The sequence below is a fragment of the Cetorhinus maximus genome, chromosome 12 (assembly GCF_964194155.1).
Source record: "Cetorhinus maximus chromosome 12, sCetMax3.hap1.1, whole genome shotgun sequence".
In the NCBI taxonomy this organism is placed as follows: Eukaryota; Metazoa; Chordata; class Chondrichthyes; order Lamniformes; family Cetorhinidae; genus Cetorhinus; species Cetorhinus maximus.
This window is the reverse complement of record NC_135890.1, coordinates 105,399,921-105,408,743: the sequence shown is the minus strand read 5'-3', so window position 1 is coordinate 105,408,743 and position 8,823 is coordinate 105,399,921.

Genomic DNA, 8,823 nt, shown 5'->3' with positions numbered 1-8,823 from the left:
AATGAGGGCAAAATCTGACCATGGTGAATGCAGCAGAAAACGGTTAACTGTCAGCTGCCAAGCTTTTGCTTCAAATTCAAACGAGGCAGGTCGACTCTGATTGGTCAAGGCAATGTCACGGGGGAGTGAACCAGGGAGTGGCTGTCCCCCATGCTTTTGTTTAGTTGGAAAAGGCATAATGCAAAGGACAGGGCCCTGTTTGTGAATACATGTGGTTTCTAGCATGTGTAAATGAGCCACACTGTGAGCCCGACTGATAATCTTAAATTGCTTTTCAGTGTAAATCTTGAAAACCAATTTAAGACTGTCAGTTGGGCTTGCAGTGTGGCTCATTTACGCATGCTAAAAGCCACATATATTCACAACAGGTTCCAGCCTTTGCAGACAGAAGGAGAATATCCATGTATTATGCCTTTTCCAACTAAACAAACTTGCGTGACAGCCCATTCAGTTCTTTCCCACGGCAATGCCTTGACCAATCAGAATCAACCTGCCTGGTTTGAATTTGAAGCAAAAGCTTGGGTGTTAACGGTTCTCTACTACATTCACCATGGCAATGCCTCTACCTATCAGAATCCACTTGCCAACCAATCAGCATTCTCTTCTCATGCAGTATAAATTGTTATTCCCTTTATTGCTACTTTATCTTGCGTAGCTGTCTTGAAGAGTGCAAGACTAAAAGCTTTAATAGCTTGTCTTTTTTTTTAGTAATACACTCAAGCTCTATACTACAATATTGTTATACTTTGTTAATGTACCTTTTAGACAGTAATTCTAAGTTGTAATACATTTATCACATGACCACAGCCCAGGTAACTCTGTTGAAATGTTGATATACAGCTGCAGGGGCAGTAGGAGCTACCAGTGACTTCAGTTTGTGGCTTCTCGATCTTTCCATGGGTGCATATCCCAGCAATACTTAATAAGTTATCACTGCTTGCTTACTTATGATGCAATCTGGTACCATGAGGGGAAAAGCTTTTGTTGTCCATGTTAAAAGAGTAGGAGTATCATAAATGTGAAACAAATAATGGGCGGTTTGTAAGTATTCCTTAAATTACTTTTATTTGCAATGGCAAAAGAATTTACAGATTATTAAAAAGCATCTCCAGTGAACAAGAGGGTGTTCCCCCATCTTGTTGCAGTGACACTGTAATTTGGAATGGTGTTGTAACTCCTGTTTGTTACTAACTCAGTAACACTGAGGGTGGTCTTTCAGCATCAAAATTCACCAATTTTATTACTAACGAAATCTGTTTAAAAGTTTGTGCAATGATACATATCAGAATTGTAATAACAATGAGAGGTAGCACATTTGATGAAGCAAGATGTAATAGTCATCCAATCAGAATTAGGGCTCCAGTTTGCTGTTTGAGTCACCTTCGCATTCTAACCTAAAAATTCTTGGACCAGCAATCTGAATGGTCAGGGGAAGGTCACATGTAAATGACGGACGCAGTCCATTTGGGGGAATGTCAAGGCCACCCATCTGACTCAGAGGCCAGAAAGTAAGAGGTCTGTGGCCAGTCCAAGCGATGGTCTATCAAGGTTCATGCCTAATTTGGGACTCTTTCAGTGCACTCCCACTAGGTTTACAGCAGGAGTGTGCCAAAAGGGGCATGGATTTTCTGCCCTGCTGTCGTTGCAGACATAAAATTTCTCAGTCACAATAGATAATGAAGTTATATGCATTTGCATCCTAGAATGTGATGGTATTCTCAGTCTGAACAAACCAGAAATGTTGCAAAGAACCCCAAATGTGGTTCTTACAATGCTATGCTATAGCAGGGAATGATTTTGCAGCTGTGATCCAACCTCAGGGTTCCAATTGTTATAAATTGATTTAAGTTTTACCCTTGAAATGTCTAATATCATTGAAATCCCTCAGCTGAGTTTATATTCTGTCCTCCTTAGGTGTGTATTGGTTTAAATTCTTTTGAATTTAATGTTTAGAACTCAAAACATTTTTTTTTACTGAAAACCATGACCCCATATGAAAGATATCAAATAAAGGAAAATGGTAAATTCTGGAAGTATGATATAAGAACAGAAACTTCTGGAATGACTGATCACATTAGTCATCATTTGTAAGATAGGCTATAACATTTCTGATAAATGGGTATAATCAAGGTTGAAAAGAATTGGAGAGAAAATGATGGAAATTAGGGAGTAATGATTGGGTTACACCAAGTTTGGAATTTTAAAATAATTATTACATCTAAAAAAAATCTTGATTTACAAGCGAAATTCTGTCATGCTGTTGACCCCACTCTTGATAGGGCAGATCTTCCAATTCTCCCATATATTGAGGTTGACACTCAGTTCTGAACAATAACTGAAGTTTCTAATGTACCACACTGTATACCACTAAATAGTGATGAGGTATGAAACAGAACAAATGATGAGTTTGTGACTATCCAGATCTTGGATCTAAAGTAGCATTGAATCCACAGCTAATTTAGCTACACTTGGTGACATTGTCATTTGTTTGCATTTTCCATAGGTTAGAAGGTTGAGTAATGCTCCAGGTGCACTGTAAAACAAACTATTGCTGCATACACCCTGACTACATTGTTCAATTGACTGCCCTATGGTTGATAGGGAGAAACCTGAAGAAACATTTTATAAGCATGCATTACAGAGTAGGTGATGACGTGACAGAATCAGAACTGTATTGACAAAGGATATGGACAAATAACCAATTACCATTAATAGACACCTTCTGCAGCATCTGTGTCGATTTTTAATCTAGAAGTAGCTGAGTTTAACAGACCAAGGGCTGATTGAAAAATGTAACTAAATGTGTTATTCTTCAACTTGCTCTCATCTCACAATGCCCACACTGTACAACAAAAAGTATAATTTTTGTAAATTGCAAAAGACGGTCTAGAATAATTCCCAATCATAGATATAACATTTTGATGCCAACTCTCATCTGTTTAGTGTGTGTCTCATTCATTTTGATTTACTTCTATAAATAAGCAGATCCCCATTGGTTTAAATGGGCTTCCAACCCATTTCATTCTTTTTGATCATATAATTCTCGCCCCTAATATCCTCCACTCATCTAGACTCAGACCTAGCCGCTTCCTCACCTCATAGCCAGAAAGACCTGTACGTGCCATTGAGGGATAATATTGAGCAGTGAGATGCACTTGCAGTCAAGCAGCAAGGCACCATCAGCTGGATAAGTTGGCAGGTCTTTCTGTTGAAATCTAATTGTGTTCATTGTGAAATTCATAGTGACAGGCCATAGCAATCAAGCAGTGGTTTATGACATCAGCTTGTGGTAAATTTTGTGCCTTTTTGAGTCTCTGCACAATGAATAATTTGATTTTCATTAGCTCTATAGGTTTTTTTTTCAAAACTTTAAAATCATATTTTTTGCACCAGTTTTCAGGGATGTGAAAGAAGCTGCTTTGCATTAATGAGGCTGTCTGAATCGGGTTAATTCCTGTACTTTATACTGCTGAAGAAATGCTTTTAAGGATGTACTGAAAGTTGCAGCATTTCTAGTGGTGGCCAATGTGGTTTAACTGTTAAGTGCTTTAAACCCCTGTTACTGTGCCCCAAGTTTCACAAATCAAGTCCCAAGAAGGCGATTGTAAATTGGTTGGGGTGGGGGGGCGGGGGGGGAGCGGTATGACAGCCTTTGTGCATGAGTTGTTTTGATCATGATTCTCATGGGATTTGGCAAATGTGCTACAAATGATTTCTGAGCATGCTGAAGCTCGATCCTGGAGATCTGACCATGCTCACATTCATTTCCATGACAATTGACCTGCAGCGCAATAGAGAATCTTGGAAAGAAACTCCAGGAAATTTGGGCTCAGGGATGTGCACATTCTGATGTTTATCACAGAATTTTTATTTGATCAGAATTGGATTTCCACACACAAAAGTGGCCAGCTGATAACCAAGAAGATTGTTTAATTTCAAACAAATGAGAGGATGACCATCAGCAGTGCTTCACTAAAGGAGTATAATAAATGGAAAAGTAAATCATGTAAAAGCGCATGAAGCTTGTTTATCCTCAAATTTACCCATCCCCTAATCCTTTATTATTTAATCTGATGAGTTTTGCTAATAAAAGGTGCAGAGCACCAGGGCTGGAATGATTCGGGGTTGGGCATGTCTATTGTCATATTCAGTGGGAAATATGTGTCAGACTAAATGTGTGGTACAAAGTCCACATTAGCCCCCACAAAGATATGTTGCATCTTCAACTTCTATACAGTGCTTGAATTTTAAAAAAAAGAAAAAAAATGTTTTTTAAGCTTTTGTTTATTGACTGAATCTTGTTAGTATTATATCAAACTGATGTATATATTCTAAAAAAAAAGGAGCATCCTATATACAGAATGTCTGACCTCTTCCCTCCCTCTCTCCCCTATCCCCTCTCAGTTGAATATCTGTATCTTTTTAAAAGGGTTCTTGTGTACTGTGTCATGGACACAGCTGTATATTTTTGGTGCCATGCTGTCTTCAGTGTAAAAGTTGGAATCGGGGACAGGGGGGTGGTGGGGAGGGACCAGAAAGACATGTTATGTTATTTATTGTGAACCTGTTCTTTCAACATCATTGTGACATTCTGACATTCCAAACTGAACTCTTGTCTGAATCATTACTGTGCATGTGGTCACATTATTGCTTCTCTGATTCTTTTCCCTATCTGAGGTTTTCAGGTATTTTTATGTACTCAGGTGTGGAAATTGATCCCAAAAATGTAAATGGGCATTCTCTCCTCCTCTGGTGGAATAGTTAGTAAAGGCAGCATGAACAGCTTTTCAAGCCTGTTCTGCCATTCAGAGAGATCATGACTGATTTGAATCCTAATTCCATCCACTCATCTTGACTCAGTATCCCTTTATACTGCAGGCTAGCAAAAATCTATCCATCTCAGATTTAAAATTATTAATTGAGCTAGCATCACTGGGTCAAAATTCTGGAACTCCCTCCCTAACAGCACTGTGGATGTATCTACACCACATGAACTGCAGCGGCTCAAGAAGGCAGCTCACCACCGCCTTCTCAAGGGCAATTAGGAATGGGCAATAAATGCTCGTCTAGCCAGCAAGGCCCACATCCCATGAATTAATTTTTTAAAATTACATTTTGTAGGGAGGAGTTCCACACTTCTAGCATCCTTGTGTGAATATCTCCCAATGAATAGTAGCTCAGTTTCTTGTCAATGTAGAATGACCTGATCTGAGCCACTAAAACGAAAACCAGCCAATATTCACCCTCATAATTGTTATCCAGTGATAATCTTCTGAAAAGTAGACGTGTGGGCATTGTGACAACAGGGTTGGGCTTGTTTGTGATTCGTCCTGTTTCTTTAGGCTCACTTTTGAATAATAGCCACTTGGGCAAGGCACTCTTGGGCTGCTGGTACTTAATGGAACCATTTCCCAGCAAGAGTCAACTCTTTCAGGAGAGGAGGAGAGAAATGTGGAAGAAAAAGATTCTTCTATTCTTCCAATGTGAAACATGGCATTTATCATAACAGTGGCTGCTTCTTCCTCGTTGACTAGAGTGCCATTAAATCTGCCCCACTGAGGTGGTTTTACAATGATAGTATTAATAACATTTGGCTTTCTAAAGCACCTTATCACAATGAAATGTCTCAAAGCACTTTACCAAATTAATTACCGTTGGAGCAGAGTGACTATTGTAGAATTGCACTTGTGGTTTGGTGTACAGAATTAGAGCAGCATTCCTCCTTACACAGCTAGCAGGGGTGAAAATAATAATGTATTAATTAGTTCAGGTTTGCCTGAAATGCAATTCTTCATATTTGCTGCATGAGTCACAAAGAGATTGAAATTAGGCAGCAATGATTCTGTCACCACCTCAGAGGAATTTAATACTTTAGAATGATGGCCAGATCTTATTTTGAGAAAAGTGTGGGCCCATCTAATTGGCATAATGGACAATGATAAAGCACCTCCTCCTCTGTAAAAACTGAAATTTTATTTCACTTAAGCTGCTCCCACTCTTGTTCAACAAGCAGAATGGTGCTGGGATCTGTGCTAAATCTATTATTCCACTTGTTACTGGGCACACACTCGACATTTACTGCCAGGTCATTCTTATTTATAAATTAAAATGAGAATTTTACTCATTCCTGCTGGTTTTAAAACTCTTGCATTTTTAGAAGTCAAAACTCTCTACAACAGTCCAGTTTACAATCTGCCAGCACAAAGATCTTGACAAGGAGATACCATCTCACTTATTTAAGTTTTTCAGCTAATATGTAGTCGAAAATCCCATTTTGCTGTGCTCCACATTAGCACTATGGTATCATTAACTTTTGTTCTGTTCAGTTATACAATTCAGGTGAATCACGTTTATTGTTTTTTTACAGCTAGTGTGACAGTTCTTGTATACATAGGTCAGATACTGATTGAGAAGTGATATCATGGTTTCTCTTTCCAATTAACAGTCGAAATGGACTTTGATACAAACAAGCTTTTGAAAGAAGCATCAGTGAATGTTATTTACACAGTTTGTTCTTAATGTATCAGCAAGCACTCTGAGTGGGAGTACATTATTCTGTTAATCACACCACAGCAGGAGACTGGAATTGTGCATCTCTTTTAACAAGTAATTTCAACCTGTTTCATCGGATATAAATCACAGGTTTCTTAGTGCAGATCAGTATTTTTATAAGTGAAAATGCGCAGTTTTTCCATCTATCTGCTTAATATTTTACAATGATTGACAAAATTTCTCAGATTCATCCTAATAATAGCAGCAATATCTGGCAAATGTTTGTTTGTGATGGAGCAGCCTGTAATTTAATCTAACCAAGATCAAACCAATAAATAATTTTGCAGCTCACGTTAATGAGATGCTGCCTTTCCTAACTGTACTTAATATAACAAAGTATTTGAAATCCTAAATGACACTATGAAATCAATAAAGGCCAAAGCTGCATAAGCTGGCAGTAGCAAAAGTTATGAGGGCTGAATTAAAGATTGCAATTTGGGGTTGAAGAATATGCATTGGAGGAGATGTCGAAATTTCAACACTTGAAGCCATCCAGCCCATCATCCCAATGCAGGTGCTGGCTCCACATCAGAGAATTTCACTTTAACCAGTGTGTGTGTGAAATCACAGCAATATACCTACACCTTATTACTCATCCAAACATCATGTTGGATATTGAACATCATCCAATCCTCCACCTACTACAGAATAAGTTTCGCTGAGGATGACATTCCTGACTCTGAAATTGCTAGAGGGCCACTTTGCCTTGGGTTGGAATCTATGAGTTCATCATGCCTGCAAGGAGACTCATGAAACATCTGCCTGAATCTGTCAGCCAGAATGGCAAAGTGGTGCAAGTATAGTGGAAGTCCATTAGGGGGGCTGGTGATGGAGGGTTGGGCGAAGATCCACTCAACCCCTCCCCCATTGGAATTTAAAAGGCTAGTACAAAAGAGGTAGAATCCCAGGATAACCATTTTCCACCTAATATTTATGTCCCACAGGTGAAAATCAAGCCTTTTGCTCTCTTCATTGATCTTGGGGCCCCTTTCATTAAAATAATTTTTTCTGACTTCTTGATTACTCAGCATCCCTAAGCGAATGCTGAAGTACACCAATACTTTGAAACCTGCCAGAGAAAAAAATTATTTTTTGCTCCCTCCTGGTTGTGAAGTATCCTTCACTTTACTGCTGATTTATTGTGTGAAAGATTCCAGGCACAAATATATACAAGAGAACTTTCTATTTTGATCTGTTATTTCCTGCAATTTGAAATCAAAACATGAGGGAATTCTGCACTGAGCTTGTCAGACAATAGCACCCACTGCACAAATGTTTATGAGCTGCATCTATTTGAATTCAACCTAGATTAGAAGGAATTAAAATCTCCTATAAGCCTTCTATAGTGAAGGAAGTTTCACAATATCCAGTGGGTCTGGGTCCACAACACAAGACAATTCAGCACAAGTTAGCAAAGCAGAGAGGCCATAGGCATTGCTGATTTGAGAAATAGATTTGTTATAGTGGAGGAGGTTGTTCTGTTGGAATGGAGTTATGGTACAGAATAGATTGTACATAATTTAAAAACAGAATTGATATAATGTATTTGACAACCTCAGGACATCCTAAAGCTCCTTGCAGTCAATGATCCCTGTTGTAACAAGCGCTTACACAGCAGGTGCTTGGTGCACATCAAGGGCTTACAAACAGCAAAGAGCGTAATGACCAGATCATTTTTAGTGGTTTTGGCTGATGGACAAAAGTTGGCTAGGACCTCAGAACTCCTCTGATCTTTAAATTGTGCCATTGAATGTTTTACATCCAAAGTGCTTCACAGCCATTTAAGTACTTTTGAAGTGCATCACTGCTATATGGCACCCAATTTTCACATAGCAAGTTCCCAAAATTAGCAATGTGAGAATGACCAGATAATCTGTTTTGTGATGTTGGTTCAGCATAGATATTGACCAGGACTCCAGAGAGAATTCCCTGCTGCTTTTGAAAATAGTGCAATGGTATATTTTATGTCAACCAAAGAGGCTAGGTAGGGCCTCAGTTTTACATCTCATCTGTAAGATGGCGCATTGGCAGTGCAGCAATTCCTCACTGCTGCGCTGAAGTGTTAGCTTAGATTTTGTGCTCAAATGTATGGAGTGGTACATGAACCCACGCCACTCGTAGATGAGAGTGCTACCAACTGGTCCACAACTGGCACTGAGACTCAAAAGATGCTGCCTTGACTGAACTGATCACTTAGCTACCTCTCTTAAACCCAATTTTTGCTAACATAGACAACTACTCCATTTCTTTTGACAATATCTTTCAGAACTC